General features: G+C 37.6%; 1 protein-coding gene across 2 annotated transcripts in view; it reads left to right on the top strand.

Annotated features, from left to right (window-relative positions):
• BMP5 (bone morphogenetic protein 5) overlaps positions 1–20025 on the top strand; it is a 55734-nt gene that overhangs the window by 5308 nt on the left and 30401 nt on the right. The window lies entirely within an intron of this gene.

A 20025-nucleotide genomic window follows, 5' to 3' on the forward strand; every position in this document is an offset into this window, starting at 1 on the left:
GAATGCTAATGTGGCATAGAACAACTTTTTATGCAGCTACTTTGAGAAGTCTATAATATATTGATCCACAACAAATACCTGCACAAATATATTTTTGTTATATATGAAAAAGAAAGGATTCTTAACTGTGATCAGACCTTGAGCATATATAGTAGCTTATTTCTTAAATTAAACTAATTCAGTTTCTACAACCTTCCACTCACAGCTAACATATCATCAGCGAGGGATATGGAGTGCTAAACTATAAAATGCCAGGAGCTGTGGAAGGGGAGCTGGGATCATTAACTTTTCTCCTCAAAGCTTAGAAATGAACATATTTTCCTTCTTTCTTTTCCACCGGATTTCAGATGTTACTGTCGTAATTTTAACTGTAGGTGAATTTCCTTGTCTGTAGTACAGTTTTAGTTTGTAAAATGCAGACTTCTAATGAAAATATTGACACAGCCTTAACTGAAGTGATAGAAATAGTGCTATTATCTTGCCTTGAACAGAGGGATGCTATTACAGAGATAAAACTTGTTAAATAGCAAATAGACCCCATGTCTTTAATTTTGGAATGGGAGCAACACTGAGAAAAAATGGGAAAACATTTGTGAAGTTTTTTTGAATGGCAACCCAAAGTCATTAAGATGTCATTTTTCACTCTTTAACATAAAATTTAAAGCAAATTAGATCAAGCAGGTCTCATTTAACCTTCATCCAAATTAGCTATCACTTGACATCTTGAAATCCTAAGATTTTTTTTCCCCTTAATAAAATTTTTGTCACCCAATCAGTGAGTGGAATGAATTTCTTGTGACCTAGATATTCAGTCAGACATTTGAAATAAATATTAATTATGAAATAATTTTCTATTATAAAATTAAATATTAATAGAGCTTTTTGCTAAATAAGTTTATTCATTTCTGGAACAAAAGGACTTTACCCACAGAATGACATGCCCTAAAAAATCCTCATCCAATCCTTACAATTCATTAGACAGTTTTAACCAATTTTTGTGCGATGACAGAGCAGGTTGTTAGAGTTTGCTTTTGATATTGAGTAAGAAGTATTCTCCATATTCGTTTTTGGAATTATACTACATTTGTTGTTTTATATTGAAATATTTTATATTTCCTTTGAAATCTCTCAAGTTACATGAATCTTATGAATTATATAGCTCTACCTCAAAATAGGTTTGTGTGTGATCCATAAATATCACCTAACAAAATAATGTTTCTATAACTGCCAATTAATTTTTTTGCCAAAGTTAACACTTTAAATCCAAGTAAATTATTGTATCTAACTAGCCAAAAAAATGTCAAACTCTCCATTAACTGGGGTATAAAATTGTCTGACTTTCCTTGCCGACAGGTTTGAAAGAAATTGCAGATAACTGAAGAGAAACTGATTTAGCAGATGGTTAGACGTGCATGGTGAAAAGCTATATATATTTATGGATATATATAAATATATTGTTATTAATATTTTTCCAACTGGGAAGAATGGCTGACCCAGTTCTGCTTCTTCTTTAGGAAGCACTCCTTTCCAGACTAAACACAGACTTTGGGTGGGGTTGTGGTGATTGTATGTATTGTACAGTGCATATTTTCCCAGGAAAATGCAATCTTGCAGTGACTCTGGCTAGCCATGAAAGAGAAAGAGGGAAGTTGTGGAGACGCCTCTGTGTGGAGGGCATGAGGATTGGATGAAGACCCTTTTGGTGTGCTCCCTAAACTCTGGGTTGTTTGTTTAGACAACAGGACAACTTTGGCACCTATGTGATCTCCCACACTTATTGCTCCTGTTATTATTTTCTCTGAGCATTAAATTATGCAAAGAATTTTACCATGGCTATCTGCCTGCTTACTGCCTGAGTTATGGAGGTAATAACAACAGGGTCAGTTCCTTTTTCTTCTCTTTTTAACCATGGTGGTTCCTTTCAGCTTGCTTTCATAGGCGTACAAACTAATATACTTTTGCAGAAAATTGATTGATTGCAGTCTGATCATTCTAGGTGTCATCTGGTGTTTCCACATAGCTGAGAATGAACAGTTTATGAAGTGCCAATTGCAGCCTCCAGCTAAAGAAAGGCTCCCCAGGGCTTCAGGAGGGCTTTGGCTGCTACCAGACTTTCTAATTATTTCCCACACTTTTTCCTATCCTCTCCTCCTTGTCCTTTCCCTTGTCTCTAACTCCCACAGTCTAGGTAGGGTCACTGAACTTTAGTTTTATGTCAGTGACATTTGGCTGTAGAAAGGATTAAAGGCCAAGAAGTGGTGAGATTAGGCGACAGTGCGGGAAACGGAGAGGGAAGGAATGAGAGCAGGCATGAGAGAAAAATGGCAAAGCACAGGCCAGGCTTTACCTCTTCTTCTCAGTAGGTAACAGCCAACAATGGGGGCTGGATACAGGCCTGCTGGGCATGGGTAATGTCCATAACAGAAAAACAGCCTCTGCAGGAACTTGTATTACTGGAAGGTTTAGTCCTACTCCTCTGTTCCTCACATGCAGCATGATGTTGTATCACTTCAGAGCATTTCCCATGCCTGCAGAGTTACAAAAGTGGAAGTTTATTATGGTAGAGAGAAGAAGTTGCATGCAGACAGACAGAGGGCAAGGAGCATGGTAAAGACAGACAATGTACAAATGAAAGGGAAAATGAGTCCAGTTATGGGTTTCTTCTCTCAGTAAGCCCTGATGGCAAAAGGAGCACTTTTCTTCTCAGTCCCTTGTGGCAGACAAACTACTTCAACCTCCCCAGGCACTTGGCTTCCTGGGCAAAACTTTTCATCCTTGCAAAATAAAATGCAGCTCCCCCCACCCTTCAGTATGTGTGTGCAGGGAGTACACAGATGGGCTACTAACATTTGCAGCCATAAATAACTTAGAAGCTAGCTTTTAAAAACCACAGGTTAAAGGATAAGAGCTGCCATGACGCACACAGAGAGGCTGAGATCAGAGGAGCAGCTAAAAGGGGTCAGGAGAAACAATGAATCCCCTTGTTCTGAGTCATATTTATGAGTGCTCCATTGCACCTAAAGTTCATATTTATTGGCTAGGCCATGGGGTTTCCCCATTTGCTCATCTCTTAAAATAACACCCCTGGTTAAACTTTCCTATAAAACACAGAAATGCTATAGCAGGCAGACCTTGTCAACCCTGACAACTACATTATTTAAGTTTGTGGGTGGGGCACACCAAGCAGGAGCTGGTTTGTGTATTGTACTGAGTTATGAATTTGTTTCTATACAAAATATGATTATAAAACAAGTAGAAAAGGAAAGGTTTTACAGATCAGCTCTCCACTCAGAAACTTCCCACTCTTATTGAAGGATGTTCCAAAAGGTGCATTTAAACGTTTATTTTCCAACTCTTTTTGAGCAACAGCTCTGGTGCAATAGATCAAGGACTTGCCTTTATCAACCACAACTTGGTGACGTGTGTCATACCTTACCAAAATGTGCTTTTACTTTTTTTCCCAGTGTAATTCAGGGCAAACTGAGACAACAATTATTAATGAGTCAGAACCTAGAAAACTAACCAGGACAGCTAGTCTGGTACATGAAATGTATCCATAGCTGGACAACAAGTGACTTTACAGAAGCAAAATTCTACCTAACTCTCTTTTTCAAGGAGAAGCAGAAAGAGGAAGAAATTTTAACAGGTGGAATTTCTGTTAGGTTTATCTTTACCTTACTTAACAATATTACTTATTCAGACCCCATGAGAACATAAGAGTCTTTTCCAACTTCAATGATTCTGTAATTATATCCCTTTGTGTCTATTAAATGAGATTATTGTTGTTTTAATTCATAGGTATTTGACTGTAGTCAAATTAATTAAGCTAAATTCTTATGCTCTGTATCCCTATTCCACAGTAACTATTATAAATTAAGAGTAATTTGGCTAAGCACATCCTTTTAAAAGATTCGTCTTTTAAAAGTGGAGGGGAAATACAGGTGGAGTATGCAACTATAATGTACTGCAAAATAATTTCAATAATATATTGTGTTTGACTTTTACAATTGTGAATGGAACCATTTTTGGAGCCAGAGGTGTTAAATTCTGTTCTGGCAAAAAACAAAATTCTGACAAAAAAATTCTGTTCTGTTCTGTTTTGGGACCAGAGAAGAAAGAAACAGCAGGGACGCTGAATAAGCAGGGACTCTGATTTTGGAGTAGCAGGCAGGATGCCTGATGGCACCTGGTGCCTGAAGCCATGCTATTCTAGTGGTGCAGTTTGCAAAAACATTACCTGAGAAATTGAAAGAGTGGGAGAACAGTAGTGTGGATGATAATGCTATGGGAGCAAGTCCAAGCCCAGCATACAACCCCATGACAGCTGTAGTCTTTGTGGTGATTTATGATGGCAGAGATCCAGCAGGAACACAGCTTCGGGAAAGTTGTTCCCAAGGTTACCTCAGCTGGGATATCTGTCAGTAACTACAAGTCATAACATGCTAGTGATCCCAAAGGTTAATCTGCTGCTCCTGCCCAGGTTACCTTGCTGCTTCATATACGACATGTGTGCAAAAGCTTTGCAGTGAGTCTGTCCTGGCCCCCAAGTAGCCTAAACCTGAAAGTCAGAGAGTGAAATGTATGAGCAGCCAAACAGGAAAAACTCGAAGAGCCTCAGATAGAGAATGAAAACAGTGTGCCTCTGTTTTCCAGTCCATAAAACGAGGATGGGCAAATATTTCTGTGTTCATTTTCACTTCTGTGCACTGTCATTCTTTGGCCTTGCAGGGAACTGGCATAGCTTTCTTCTTGCAAAACCTCTTTTTACTCTAACTGTTCACTCTGTAAAATACTTTGTTCCCAAGAATCTCACAGCACCTTCCATTTCATCATAGTGATCGCAAGTGTTATTTTAGAAAGGGTTAAAAAAAGTCCTTCTAAAAGGACAACAAGTATAGTGTTCTTAAAATAGACAGTTTACAAAATAATGAAAAAGAAACACTGGAATTTAAACACAAAAACTGAGATTCGTGTTCTGGTGCAATGAAGAGAGGATGTATGGATAGCTTACCTCTTGTTCTCAGAATTCAGGTTTGTGCCTCTCTGAGGCATGTGTGCACGCATATCAGTCTGTGTGCATGGTTTTGTATATGTAATATAGAAAGCATGTAAATCTTTTTTCAGTTTTAGTCATTGGGATTTTTTCCCCCTTAAATCATAATATTCTTTCCCATCGATACTATGTGGCTTTACCAGCCCTGACCTTTCAAGCTGCCTGTTTGGACCAATGTTTATCAGATGACCGTTTGACCTCCTTGTTAATTGTACTTAATTACATCCTGTTGTAACATTTTGAAATAAGGAGGAGAGTTTATGGATCTGCTCCAAAGACCTGAAGACTAAAACAGCAGCAGAATTCAGTGGTATGAGGTGCTGAGTAATCTTGTAGTTAGGTCAATAAAAGCTGTGGCTTGTCCAGTCGATTGCAAAATTGGATCCATGTAGGATCATTGGTACTCCTGTGAATAAAATCACACGATTTTCTTTGTTCTGAGAAGGGCCTCTCCTCTCTGATTGACTGCTTGGATATTTCTCCAAAGAGATCAAGAAAGGAGTGAAAGACCTATCAACAGTACTGAAAGGGCTGAGGTTCACATATGATGATATAAAAGAGACAACCCTCTGTTGTTACAAGTGGTTTCTCTGTGGTTTTGCAAAACTTCAGAATTCCCAGTTCCCAAGAGCTTTTTGAGACTTATGTAATCTTTGCTATGAGATTTTCTGTGTATTGATGATTTCTGAGCACATCTAAGCTTTCATTAAAGAGCAGCAATTATCCCCTGTAGCTGCAGCAAAACAAAAATTAAAACAAATTAACACCCAGAAAGAGTTGCAATTCTTGAAAATGGGCACTCCAAAGGCTCAGAAAGCAACTTCAAATCCTTCTTATTTTACAATGCTTTTCATATAGCTGATGGCTTTTGAAACACATGGCATTGAATATATTGCTTCTCACTAATGATAAGATATACGTTTGCTTCCTCTACTGCTGTTGTTCCATAGCTCACTTACCATAAATTTGATTTATAAGATTATAGTAAACTTGATTTCCTAAAATGAATGAAGAGAAAAGGAAATAGAAGCTATAACATTATTATTATGATTTGAAGGTCCAGTCCCAAGACTTTAAGGAACACAAGGCAAAAGAATATACCTTCAATTTTATTTTATTAAAACTCTGATAGTTAGACTTATTGGAGAATGAAGTGCCACGAAGAATTAATTGTCTATAGTGGTAAACTACACATAATTATGGCATTATTGTAATGGTTTGTCATCCAACATGAGTTATATTCTAGATAAAAAAGACAAGTTACTTAGGTGAGCCTCTAGACTTACACAGTACTGCCCACAGCTCACCGTGAACCGAACAATATTGTGAAAGCTAGAAGTGCTGTCTTTCCTGTAGCAAAGGTTTAACCTACAGTTCAACTAGACAAAATTACATTTACATAGTTAAATGTTTTTTATGTATTGATTTTAGTTACAAGCCTATATGATTAAAAATAGAACACAGAATTTGCTTAATGTCATAATAAGGTATTTGAAAGATCAGAATGTTTAAATCCCCTTTGGTGTTAAGCAATAGTAAGTATATCTGAAATCACACAATGACATATGATGACTTTCAGGGAGGACTGGTTTGTTTTTCAGAATTTTGAGAGGTAGTATAATGTGCCACTATATAGTATTGTTTATCATGGTAATTTAAAATTAGGTACTATTTCAGAAAGAAGTTTTTTCTTTTCTCTGATTCCTTGGTTAGCTCCTTTTTTATATCCTATAGCTATACACTATGGGTCTTCAAAAAGTAATATTTTTTCTCATCACTTCTTAAACTATTGAATTAATAATCACGTTTAATGAGGTTGTATATCATAATGAGATCACATTTACAGGGAGAAACATTTTTTTATATATCAAATTTTTAATGTAAGTAAATATATTTTAAATGTTGTTTTATTATATATGTGTGTGTGTCTGTGTCTGTGTCTGTGTCTGTGTGTGAATATAAAATCCAGAGGTAGTTGATGCTGTGGAGTGAATTACGTTTTTTTTTGGAAGGGAGTGATGATCTGGCATCAGACAATTGTTGAATGAACAGTGCTGTGTGTTCAAAGTGTCATACTTTTTCTTTCTACTTTGGAAATTATTTTCTTGATTTTTATGTCATTTTGAGACTCCTGTGTCTCTCTCCCTAGGTCTGTCCAAAGTAATCTACTGTGAGGGATCACGACTTACTGTCACATTACCTAGAGTTAATCTGAGCTCTTTCATGGCACAAATATAGCTTGTGAAGATTAGCTTTCCTTTCCTCTGGCAATGCAGGCATAATACTGGATGGCTAACCCAGAGATACTTTATTCACTAATAGTCAGTGAGTTTATTCCCTGAAAGAGGTTCAAATTCATTAATTGTAGTAAGTTTTAAACTTCCTTCAGGAAGAAAAAAAGTCCATTTTTTTTTTCCTTCTTGTTGAGGGGACCTATTCCATATGAGCAGTTATATGGGGGTGAAATAATCTCTCTTTGTGAGAATAAATCATTATCAGATTAGACTGATGGAGCTGCAGAGGAAAGGGTGCGTTTTGAATCAGTATTAACAGACTGTTAAAATCACAGCCAGCTCCCAAACTGGCTGTTAAAACATGCTGCCTGAAAGTGCCATTCCTCACCATTGCTGGCCAGTCTCCTGTCTGCTCTTCCTCCTCATCTTCCTCCTGTTTGCTTCCAGTGTAATGTCTGTGAGGGCCTATCTCTGCTGTGCTTCTGGCTCTGTTGCTCTGTTTCTCAGCACTAGAGTCTCCTAGTTGGGTTCTTGGTGCTGGCCAACAGGAAGAATGCATAGGACAAACTTTCAAAACAAGCGGTAACAGTTTATAAAAGATGAAATTCCAGTCTCTTTACATTTTTAATTCTATGGTGATGACTCTGTCAGTACAGTGATTAGCCTGGTATGTGCTTGTGCAACCAAAGTATAAATCTGAGGACCTCTGAACTCATTTGAGCTAAGCTGGCACACCAGCTAAGCACATAGCCTGTGAGCAGCTATTTTTGTGAATGTAGTTAACATCCTGTCTATGATGTAGCCTAGTAAAATAATTTTTAATTTCTTATATGTAATGAAAACGTTTTCTACTCTCTAAATGTGTTGTTTTTGAGGGTTTCCTTCCTCATCCTTGTTACAACTAGACTGTTTTTTGTGGAATGTTTGGTCAGTGTATGGGTAATATTTAAATACTCAGATGTGAGCACAGCCGAAGCAGAAAATACTGCCTATCTGTTTGTAGCCAGTCTGGCATGCAGACAAAACTTTGGTGGAAGTATTTCCAACAAATTCCATGTTAGAAAATAGATGGATTTTATTAGATGACGTGTGAATGGTAAGCGGTAGAATGACTTCCACCAGTGGGTGGAAGTGAGCAGAGGGTTAATATGAGCAGGAACTAAGGAGATGTGGGAAGATAGAGTGTGCTTTAGTGTTTAGCTTTTCCTTCCCTGCCAGTCGTCCTATGATGATATACACCCTTTCACCCTCCTCAGAAGTTATGTTCCATCTGTACACTTTTACAGTGCCAAAACAGTTATAACTTACACCTATTTTCTGACCATTGGATCCCAGAGGTATAACTTTTGTTTCTGTTCAGCTGCAGCTGAACCCAAGAGGGATCTTTTCTTCTGTCATTTGTTAACCTTGAGGTTGTGTTGATCTGACATTCTGACTTTCACACACAGTCAGAAACCTGGTAATAATTGTTAGTTTTCTTTGTGATGATCTGATTATAGAAAAACAAAATTAAACATGGGAAAAAATGGAAGTCTATTGACAGATGGCATCAAAATATACTGGCTTCACCAAAGATGAGGCAAAATAGACATCGTTGAAAAAGCAGACAAAACTAGCAACCTGAGGCATACCAGTGTAAGGATTAGCTAATTTATCTGTATGTATTTGATTTATCATGATGTATTATTTCAGAACTACATGATGAAACTTTGATCTGATCTATTCTTTCAAATACAGATTTATTTATCATTGATGAAACTGATAATAACTGAAAATCTATCAGATTTAGGTTAACATAAGTATTTGTGATTGGAGAGCCTTTGTAATATAGTGTGACTTAAAATAATGAAGAAACCACAGGGTCCTTACTAAAAATGAAAAAGCACATATGTGCAGTTGTATTTTTCTGTGCTTCATGCTACAGCTAAACAACTGGAATGAAAGTTTTGCATTTGGGAGGCTGAAGGATACAGTGCATTATACTGTTGAAATCATCAGAAAAAGTAGATTGTGAGGAATTGTTTAGCCAACTATCTTTTATATCTTATATTTATATATTCACTTCCAAAACTCCATCTCTTTGTTCTAGTTACACTGGCCATGTTCAAACCAGCATAAGAAAAGCTGCGTGTTGCTTTTCCACTTATTTTGAATCAACAACTGAAAGCCTTCCAGCATTTAATTATTACTGGAGCAGCTGCAGTGCAGCACTTGTTTTGACTTGTTGAGCAAGTGCATTTGACTTGGAAGAAGAGTAAATTGAATGAATAACACATGTTTAGCTATGAAATTTTCAGCAAAACATTGGCTATTGAATGAAGACTAGCAATTTCATTAAAACATCTATTTAATTTAATTTTTTAATGTAAAGTAATGAGAAGGTATCATTGATAATCTCACAGTGTACAGATCACCTGGGAGATTATGTGTGAGAAAGCCAAGCACAGTTATGCCTCTTTGATTGAGGCATTTCTTTAGGTCTCTGCTTATAAAAGTTGTTGGCAGGAATTGTTATGTGGTTGCTGGGAACTCTTTCCTTCTCAGAGGGAATGCTGAAAGCTTTTAATTATTAACTGAGTTCTAATTCTTAAAATAATTGATGGAAAAAAGGAAACTTATCCTTTTAAATATTCACTTTTATTCTATTATTGGTTTGTAATTTTCATTATTTACCAAGTTACTGCCTACCACTTACTAAAGTTGAATACATTACATGTACATTTTAAGAGGATTAGAAAGTAAAAATCACAGAATTTCAAAGTCCACCTTAGTAATATGATAGTGTTTTACACTATTTTGAGTTTTTCAAAAGTGTTTTTTGTTAATTGGTAAGAATCTATCAGGTCTTTATTACTACAACAACAAAATGAAGAAATTAATATTTTAATACTAGATCTGTGCTCTCAAAAGATGTAATACTAAATGCTTGGTTAAGATACATGAATATTCTAACTTATTTTTTAATAAAGTATGGGATATTGAAATGCACTTCTTTGAAGGTTAAAGAAAGAAAATAAGTGTACTATGTGCTTGGAAAAAGGACAGGCAACTTTTTTTTTTGCTGGCTTGATTTTTTATTATGCTTTTTCTTTTTATTCTTGCTTTAGATTCTGTTGCAGTTGTGGAAGGGTTTTTTCATTGAATTTATCTTGGTTTGAATTACTTTACAATTCATACAGGTCAGTAATTCTATTCAATTATGGAAGGCATGTTCTACCATCAAACGTCGCGATTCAATAAACAATATTTCATTTATTAAAACTGTCACTAGCTGCATAGTATTTCATCAAATGATTTTCAAACTGTCCCTAATTTAGTTAATCAAAATAGGCAAATGTTACTCACTGATGTCAGTAGCTGATCTGAAAATAAAGAATTTAGTGAAATAACTAGCTTTACAGCAGTGTAACTAGCTTCAGAATATGAATGATCAAACTTTCTGCTTTGTGTTTTAATAAGAAAGTGTATTTTATGTTAAAGTAATTTATATCATTCTTTCAAAACCACATCTGTAAATCTATAATTACTTTAAATACAACCAATATGATAATAATAAATAAAAAGAAACTCAAATATACAGTACTGCAATAAAGCAGTTCTTAAGAAACAGAACTGTTGTAAGAGAAAAAAAGAAAAATTTCTGCAGACTCGCCCTTTCTAATTAAGCAAAATCCCCAGTGATTACGGAAATGGTTTTGCTTCAATTGGAGGGGGATCAGAATGTGGATTAAGTTTCTGACAATGACCTTTTTGTCTAAGATAAGGTACGTGTGGAATGTAATTTTGGGGACCTATTTTCAACCCCTGCCTACGTTTTTTTATGTAAGGTATCACAGAATCATAGAATCATTTATGTTGGAAAAGGCCTTTAATATCATTGACTCCATTCTGCCAGTGATACTGGGCTTGGAGCCAGCTATTTATCAGTTGGCTCTTCCTGTTTCTTCCCTCATCATTCCCTGCTACTGGAAGGACAGAAGAGAGCACCACTTGTGCTCCTGATCCCTTAACCAGTCATCCCAAGGCTCTGAAGACTCTGCTGATTGCTCTTCTTGTTGCAGCTTCATCATTGGCCACCAGAAAAATAAATAATGGATATTAATCTGAGGGCAGCAGCAGAGTAAGAAGCTTTGTCTTCACATCTCTAACCCTTAAAGTCTTTGAGGAGACTTCATAGGGAGTCTCCTATGGCAGTGACCTACTTTTTTTCTTTATGGAGTCAGTTTTGATGCAAAGTGTAGACTGACTTAACCTTGGCAGCACCTCCAAGCTAGATGGACCATCATCCTCATTGTTGTTCAGTTCCACTTGCAGAGTCTCACACCTACTGTGCCCGGGCAGCTGCAGGTGTGGTCACCAGAGGAGATGGTGTGCTGGGCAGGAACTTTTTGCCATTGCCTCCTATCCCTTCAGTTGCTGTGTTCAGACAGTTGGATAGAGGGAATCTTCCCTATCATACATCCTGTCTGTTGTGCCTGTCCCAGGGAAGGCAGGGTCCAATTCCAGTAGTCTGCCTCACTCTCTCACTCTCCCTGATACTACTCAATCTACTTTACCTTTTTCAGGTGCTCTATCACTGAGCATAGGAGTTCCTCTACCTGAGCACACGTCCCACAGGGGTGCCCACTGCTGCCCTCCGATACAAGCACAAGAGCAGGGCACACCCTGCAGCTGATACCAGGGCAACAGAGAGTTTCCACTGGAGGTCACTCTGGGCAGCTGCCTCAATCATGATGAGTGCAGAGTTTAGAGAGGTCATGGCTCTCTTTTAGCCAAGATGATGACACCAACAAATTATTCTCTGAGGAATTAAGAGACACTTCCGAATCAACTGCCTTTGTCCTTGTGGGGGTCTTCAAATTGCCAGAAATTAACTGGGACTGTCACACAGCTGATACAACCCTGGTCAGAAGATTCCTAAAAAACCTGGAAGACAACTATATGGAAAAGGTCCTAAGGGACCCAACTTGGAAAGATGCCCTTCTTGATCTGCTGCTTGTCAACAGAGTGGATTTTGTGAGGGAAGTGGAGATTGGTGGTCGTCTTGGCCAGAGTGACCACAAAGTGATCGAGTTTAAAATCTCTGTTAACAGGAGGAAAAGTGCCAACTCTGGGCATGAGAAGAGCAGACTTCAGGCTGCTCAGGGGATTAGTAAGGTTGTAAGGTCCCCTGGGAGAATGCTTTTGCAGATGCTGGGGTCCATCAGTGCTGGTCACTTTTTAAACATCACCTCCATGGGGCACAGGAGCAGGCAATTCCCATATGTCGCAAGTCAAGCAGATGGGACAGAAGGCCAACTTGGTTGACCAAAGATCTTCTCTTGGAAATAAGGCAAAAAAGGAAGATGTATGTCCAGTGGAAGTAAATTAAGGGGCATGAGAAGAACAGAGAAATTCCACTTACTGCTGTAGGAAGAAAATTTGAGTGGCAAAGCTCAACTGGAGCTGAAGCTGGCCAGAAACGTGAGGGATAATAAAAAGAGTTTTTCAAATATATTAATGGCAATAGGCAGTATAGAAATATCATTGGCCTGTTACAGGATGAGGATGAGACAAGGCAAAGGTGTTGTCTTGGGAATCTGAAGACATCCCAGCTGACTCGAAGATGGTGAACGTTGTCCCAGTTTTCAACAAGGGCAAGAAGGAGGACCCTGGAAACTACAAGTTTGTCAGTCTCACTTCAGTGCCTGGAAAAGTTATGGAGAAGATTATTTTGGGAGGTACTGAAAAACACCTGAAAGACAATGCAGTTGTTGGTCACAGACTTCATGAGAGGAAAGTCCTACTCATCAAACCTGATTTCCTTTTATGACAGTGTAACCCACCTAGCTGGCCAAGGGAAGCCAGTTGATGTCATCTTTTTGGATTTCAGTAAAGCTTTCAAGACTATCTCTCACAGTATCCTTCTGAACAAAATGTCCTACACACAGCTGGATAAACACATGCGGTGAGTGAGCAATTGGCTCACAGATCAAGCACAGAGAGTAATAGTGAATGGGGTAACATCAGACTGGTGACCTGTCACTAATGGGGTTCCACAGGGCTCCATCTTGGGCCCTGCGCCCTTCAACATCTTCATAAACGACTTGGATGCTGGACTGGAAGGGATACCAAGCAAGTTTGCAGATGATACAAAATTGGGAAGAGCTGTTGATTCCCTGGAAGGCAGGGAGGCCCTGCAGAGAGACCTTGACAAATTAGAGGACTGGGCAATCACCAACCATATGAAGTTCAGCAAGGGGAAGCAGTATGAGGAGTAGCTGAGGTTGCTTGGTCTGTTCAGCCTGGAGAAGAGGAGACTGAGGGGAGACTTCATTGCATTCTACAACTTCCTTGTCAGGGGAAGAAGGGAAGGGCAGGCGCTGATCTCTTCCCTGAAAGAACTCGAGGGAATGGCCTAAAGTTGTGTCAGGGGAGGTTTACTTTGGATAATTGAAAAAGGTTCTTCACCCAGAGGGTGGTTAGGCACTGGAACGGGCTCCCAGGGAAGCAGTCACAGCACCAAGCCTGACAGAGTTCAAGAGTTGTTTGGACAATGCTCTCAGCCACATGGTGTGACTCTTGGGGATGTCCTGTACAGGGTCAGGAGTTGGGCTCGATGATCCTTGTGGATCCCTTCTAAATCAACACATTCTGTGATTCTGTGATCCTTATATGCCTGATCAGAGATGATTTCCCAAAAGATCTCAGTTCTGAAAGGTAAATTTTGAACTTCCCCAAGAAACACGGACATACATGACTGAAACCTGTGCAATGAATTTTCCCATCCCAGCCTGAGGAGGCAGATGGAGAGGGAAAAGAAGGGTTATTAATTGCAAATCACCCCCTTTCCCTTACTACTGGCTATAGAATAGGCAGGAGGGGCACCAACGCTCTCTCGCTCTCCTGATGAAAATGGGTAAAAAGAAATATAAAATACTTGGTACTAAAAGGAGAACAAGCAATGGGGCATATAACTCTGAAGTTTTGTAGTTAAAATGTTTAGCTGAATGATTATTTGGTAAATGTCTAATGTCAAATGAATTAAAAAAATCAGATGTGGGAACAAAAACTTACTTAATTCTCATTTTTTCCATCATCCCCTGCATTTCTTCTGAGCAATGGTCTAGGATGTTCCACTGCTGGGCTACTCAGCATACGGACAGTTAGGATATGGTCATTGAAATCAGCTGATAAGGATTGAAATGTCCTTTGACTGAACAAGAGCTATCTCTTAGTCCAATTCTCTGGAGCTGCAGAGGGCTAAAGGGGAAATGTAGATAAACTCCTCTGTTTTGCTTACTGGCTGGTACAAGGCAGTTGACCTTTAACAAACAGTATTGTCTCTCCACTGACTGTATCAGGCAGCTGTCTCTGGTGTCCAAAACAATGCTTGAAGAACAGGTGACTATTTTTAACAATTTCAATGTCTAACTCAACATAGATTTCCTGAGTCCAGATCAGGATTCTTACCCTTCTATAAAACCTAGTAAATCAATAGTGCTTAGACAAGTAGAATCATAGTCTGCTGCTTTTTTTTTTTCAATCACTGATTTGGGAAGGTATTTTTCTTCCCACTTGGACATTAAAAGTTCACTTGATTTAAACCCTTTTTTGAAGACTGTAGTACTTATTCAAAGACTAATAGGCAGAATGAAAAGGCTACTACTTACTTCAATATTAATTAGGTTTTATGTTTTTAGGACTTCCAGAGTAAAAAAGATGAAAGATATGCTTGCTGAGATAATCTGATTTTCTAAAGTTGATATTAATTTTCTACAATCTAAAAGCCTAAAAAGTTACAAAGCTTTAAAATGTATATTTTAGAGTCTGTTATCTGATCTCTTCGACTGAGATGACATTCTGAGGAACATACTTCATAACTTCTTTCAGATGCACTTCATTAAATATTTACACCTAATATAGCTGTTTTATTTCGGTGGGGTTTTTACCCCTGTATGCTTCTCTAGAATCACTTTCCTCCTACCCACATACCCTACAAAATATTTGCTGCCTTATTTTGTAAAAAGTGAGTCACTTTAAACAGTCTAATTTATGCTACTAGAATTTGAATGTTGGGGAGAAGAGCAAGAATGAGGTAAACAGCTATTTGATGTCTGTCTTTTCACAGTAGCACAATAGCTAATTCCTTGGGCCTCTGACCTTTTAGTGTCCTGTAACAGAGTACTTGCATTAATCTGTTGCTTATCTGTCACCTACCACATTTGATATTTCTAGTCTCTGCTTTCAATTATCAGTCATTAGAGGCAGCACTGAGTAATTTCAGGAGAAAACGCCTGGAACCTTTGACCTGTTTTGGTCAGATAACCACAAGTGTTCACTGTAGATAAACTATCATTTAATTATATTCAAGATGTAAATGAGTGTCGTTTGTAGTGTATCAGCTTACTGTAATCTTTATCACCTTGAAGTGATTAAAACTGACTGGTTTACTTAGTACTTATACAAAGAATTTCGAGTCAAACAGTGAAATTCAGTGAGATTAGTGTAAATGGCCCTTTATAGTTACAAAGTCTGTAAGCCCCTCCATTTTGCCCTGGCAGGTAGTTAAACAGTGACATTAAATTGATTAGTGAGGTTTCACTATTTGTGAATCCAGTTGGGATTCTGGGATCTTATATTGTAAAATCAGCATATTACAGCATATCGTTGTTTTGTTATCGGCTTGCCAAAGCAGCTTTCACTTTCCCCATGTGTCACATACCAATATCTTCAGGAAAAGAGAAACATATATCAGTGGGGAGAAAGAACACGTCTAACAGTTCCTCATGCACTATGACCTAAACTCATTGCTAGCACTTTTTACGCTTTTTAAGCTCAGTCAACATAATCAGACATTTACAGTGGAATTGATAAAATATTGATTACTTATTATACTGTCCATCCATATATGTGCTTTGGGTGGCTTTTAGTAGTTCTTTTTTTTCTTAAATTATGTATATATTGTTAATGAAAATCAGTGCATGATATTTTTCTCTCTGTGTAAAAGAAGACCTCTTTTCCAAAATACCTTTTTTGTACAAATTTGACTTCTTTCTTCTTAGATTTGGACTTAGTGTTAATACAGTATGAACATTTAATCAGTTTGCCACGTGGGTGGAAAATATCATTCTTTCCCATTTTACACACAGGTGTTTGTGATATTCCCCTGAGCCATGATTTGTCTGATGTAAGCATAGTGTTGCATATATTAGTTTCAGGTGGTATAAAAATACCATTTTTAAAAGTTGATGCTGAGAAACCTGAGCAATCAGAGCAAATGAAGAATTTTGTTGTAATCAGCATTAATCTTAATATTCTAGTTATTTTTACTTAGAAAAATTGTATTCCTCTAATGATTAAAAAAATACTTACTGATTTTCTGGTCAATCGGTTTTTAGAGGCTGTAATCGGTCCCACAGAGATGCGTTTTGGCAGATGAACTGAGCAGGGCTGGAATGACATGAAAACACTCTGGAAGTACTCAATACTTGAAAATCTTAACCTGTATTTTTTGGGCTGCCAGGGTTGAAAAGCTCTCGCCTGTGAAAAAAAATATTTGAGACATGGTGCCTCCCTGTACTTCATGCCATTTCAGCAGGACAAAGGATCTTAGAGGTTCTCTACTGAGCATTCACAGTCTTCCCTGACAAAGCATTTATTAGATGCAGAGGGGATCAAGATTTGTGTATTATTTTTAGTATTAAAATACTCAATATCATTAAATAACATTTTTCTTTTTTAACTTGGCTATCATTCTAGCCACTAGTCATTATTGCAACATCACCACCACCATCACTGCTATTTTACAGCTTAGTATATAAGATTTTAATTTGTCTACATCTGTAAAAAATTTTTTTTGCTCTGTACATTGGCTAACAGAAATTTGCAGTTAGAGTTTCTGGCTTTATTGCGGAGAGTGGGACCCAAGGTTTTTCTTGGTGTTCAGTGCCTGTTTCCTACAACCCTTCATTTCTACAGGCAAAGTCCTGGCCTTCCTGTAAAGGGTGTCTCGACCCAAGGAAATTTTTAACTTATGTCCCTTTCAGATGACAGTGCTGTGTCTTCCTTGGGTATACAGGAAAACACAGATAAGTATTATCTGTGTGAGCTTTAATAATTAATTTCAGGTCCATGAGGAAGTGGCTATCAATATTCTTTCAGCAGTCATGATTGGTCCTGAGAGAACCCCACCAATGCAATTGAAAGGTATTTTAGAGGTTTGTGTCCAAACTATAACATACGGGGAGAGAACTGCTGTTTCTAAACTAATGTTACTAATTAGAAAGTACTTAGTAGAAACTAGACAAAAGGAAACCTCAAATCCAAATAACAATAAATAACAATAAGTCAGACCAGGATTAGTGGCATTTAAACTTTTATTGTGGCACTATTTATGTAGCGGCATTAGGCGCTTTTATTCAGTGTCTAATTCTTCAGTGTTTACTCATAGTGTGTAGTGCTTAGTCACACATACATATGGAGTTGCTACATTAAGTCTGTCTTTAATATAGTCTCATTTGAAGATTATTGACGTATCTGTTCCATGTCAATTTTGAAATGCTCAGTTATAACCTTAGAAAATTGCAGCAGACTCTTTGCACTAGAAAAAAACCTCTTGGCTCGGTGCTTTTGCATATGCTAATCTCTGCCAAGTTCTCTCTGAAATGAAAGGCTTTACATGGACATTTAAAAAAAAAAGCAACAACTCCCAAACCTCAAGTCAGATCTCTATATATCCCACAGTTTAGAACTGGTCAGTGGAGCTGCTAAATAGACTGTATCCTGTTTCTCTTCAGCAGCAGCCCATTCATCTTCAGGTACAGAGCAGCCAGTTCACATGCTTCCACCTCTTTTCTGTTTTACTTTTGCAACACAGTGTTCCATGGCAAACCCAAGTAAGCTAAATATGCACTTGAGCCAAGTAAACCTCACAGTTAACAGACAATTTTCCTTTTGTCAGCCAGGAGAAAGTTAATTTTCACTGAAGATAAAGTGTTCTTATATCCTATATATTTTATTTTTGGTGTTTTTTAAGGCAACACAGATTTGTACATAAGGAAAAAAAAGCTAATAAAAACAAAGAGAGTTTACATTTTTGAAAGAGTGAAAGGGAAGTACACTGTAAAGGACTACTATATGACCACAGGTGACTTAACTAGTAACTACTGCTCTGAAAATAATGTTAAATAATTTTCCTTCAATAACTCTCACTTTATTATGTCCGTAACTGTACTTTTATATGGCAAGCTCAAAATGATATTTTCCTTTTCTTTTAGTGCATTTGTATTTTGTAAGACAACATATGCTTTATAATAAACAGATATGCAGCTTTATATATAAATTATATAATTACATGTATCTACATGCAAACACATGCATATTGTTTATGTAGACAAAACTTCTTGGGAGGCACTTATATATGAGCATATAAGTATAAATATACATAAATATTGTAATAATTTACACATTATTTATACATGTAGCATTTAGTAATCCAAATGAGAGCTTTTTCAGAACTGACATTGTTCCTCCCTCAGATCTGAGGACTAAAATGAAATAAAAGAGCAGGGGTTACAGGAGGGAGCATTTAGTGGAGCTGGGTGCAGCCATTTGGTTATCTAAACCAAATCCCAGCTCTGAGTTTTAGGTTTGTCCACCATCAGTAAAATGAAACACCTATCTCACAAGGCAGGTAGAACTTCTCCGGAAGAGAGAAATTCTGTCTTCCAATGGAGCACAGCTTCTTCAAAGGTCAATGATATGTTGTATACTGTGGCAGTGGAAACCCTGGGTCATTTTCCATTCCACATCCTTAAAATCTGAAGTATTAATCCCGTAAGGTGTTCATCAGCCAGTACTGTGGCCTGTAGTTTCCGTTGACACATCAAAACATATATTCCATTGCAAAAGTTGCTCCTAACTCAGTCAGAATGGCAGCAGACAGCGGAATTAGACCCAAACCAGTTATAAACTCAAGTAAATTAAAATCCTCTATTTACTCCCTCTTACATTCTGTAGAATTCTGAATTAGGCAATAATGAGGTTTACTTTTTAACTTTAAATTGTGGCAGTGTCATAAGCAGTGAAAGCCTGCATCTGCCCACCCAGGTTTGAGGGGACTTCTCAAGCCAGGACTGTGCTTCCTATGCTGCTGAGATGTCAGAACCCCTCAACCCTGGCTCATGGCTCCTTCTTCTGACACTGGCAAGATGACATGTATGCCATCAGAATACAACTTGTGTTAATTTATATGACTTAACTGCTTCTTAAATATATAGTTGTTGCAGTACACTTTAGTACCACTTTAAAATTTATTACGTTAAACGGAAATGAACAGCATTCCTCTCATCTGCCTGGTTATTAGTGGCAATTAGTGTTTTCCAAAGTCATCTATAGCTCTAACATTGCTACTGCTGTGCTTATGACTACATTGAAGTCCTAAATCCTTTCACAGCTTTTAGTTTGTCCATATTTCTAGTTACTTTACAACATGCCCCCTTTCAGCTTTTTTTTTTATATCCTTTCCACTCCAGCTTCTGGAATTTATATAAAAACCACCAAGGTTTTTTTTTCTTTTGAACTGAAGACACTGGGCTGGTGGAATTTCCTTTAACTGGAAGTATGTCTGGGCTTGTGGTTTTATTATTTGCACAGTTTTATATTGTCATGTTTGTTTACTCCCAAGCAGAAGGAACGCTCCATTAATCATGGGAAATGGGCATTCGTTTCACATCTTTAATTTACACTGAACTCTTT

Source organism: Manacus vitellinus, unplaced genomic scaffold (assembly GCF_001715985.3).
Source record: "Manacus vitellinus isolate BGI_N305 unplaced genomic scaffold, ASM171598v3 scaffold_4_pilon, whole genome shotgun sequence".
Classification (NCBI taxonomy): Eukaryota; Metazoa; Chordata; class Aves; order Passeriformes; family Pipridae; genus Manacus; species Manacus vitellinus.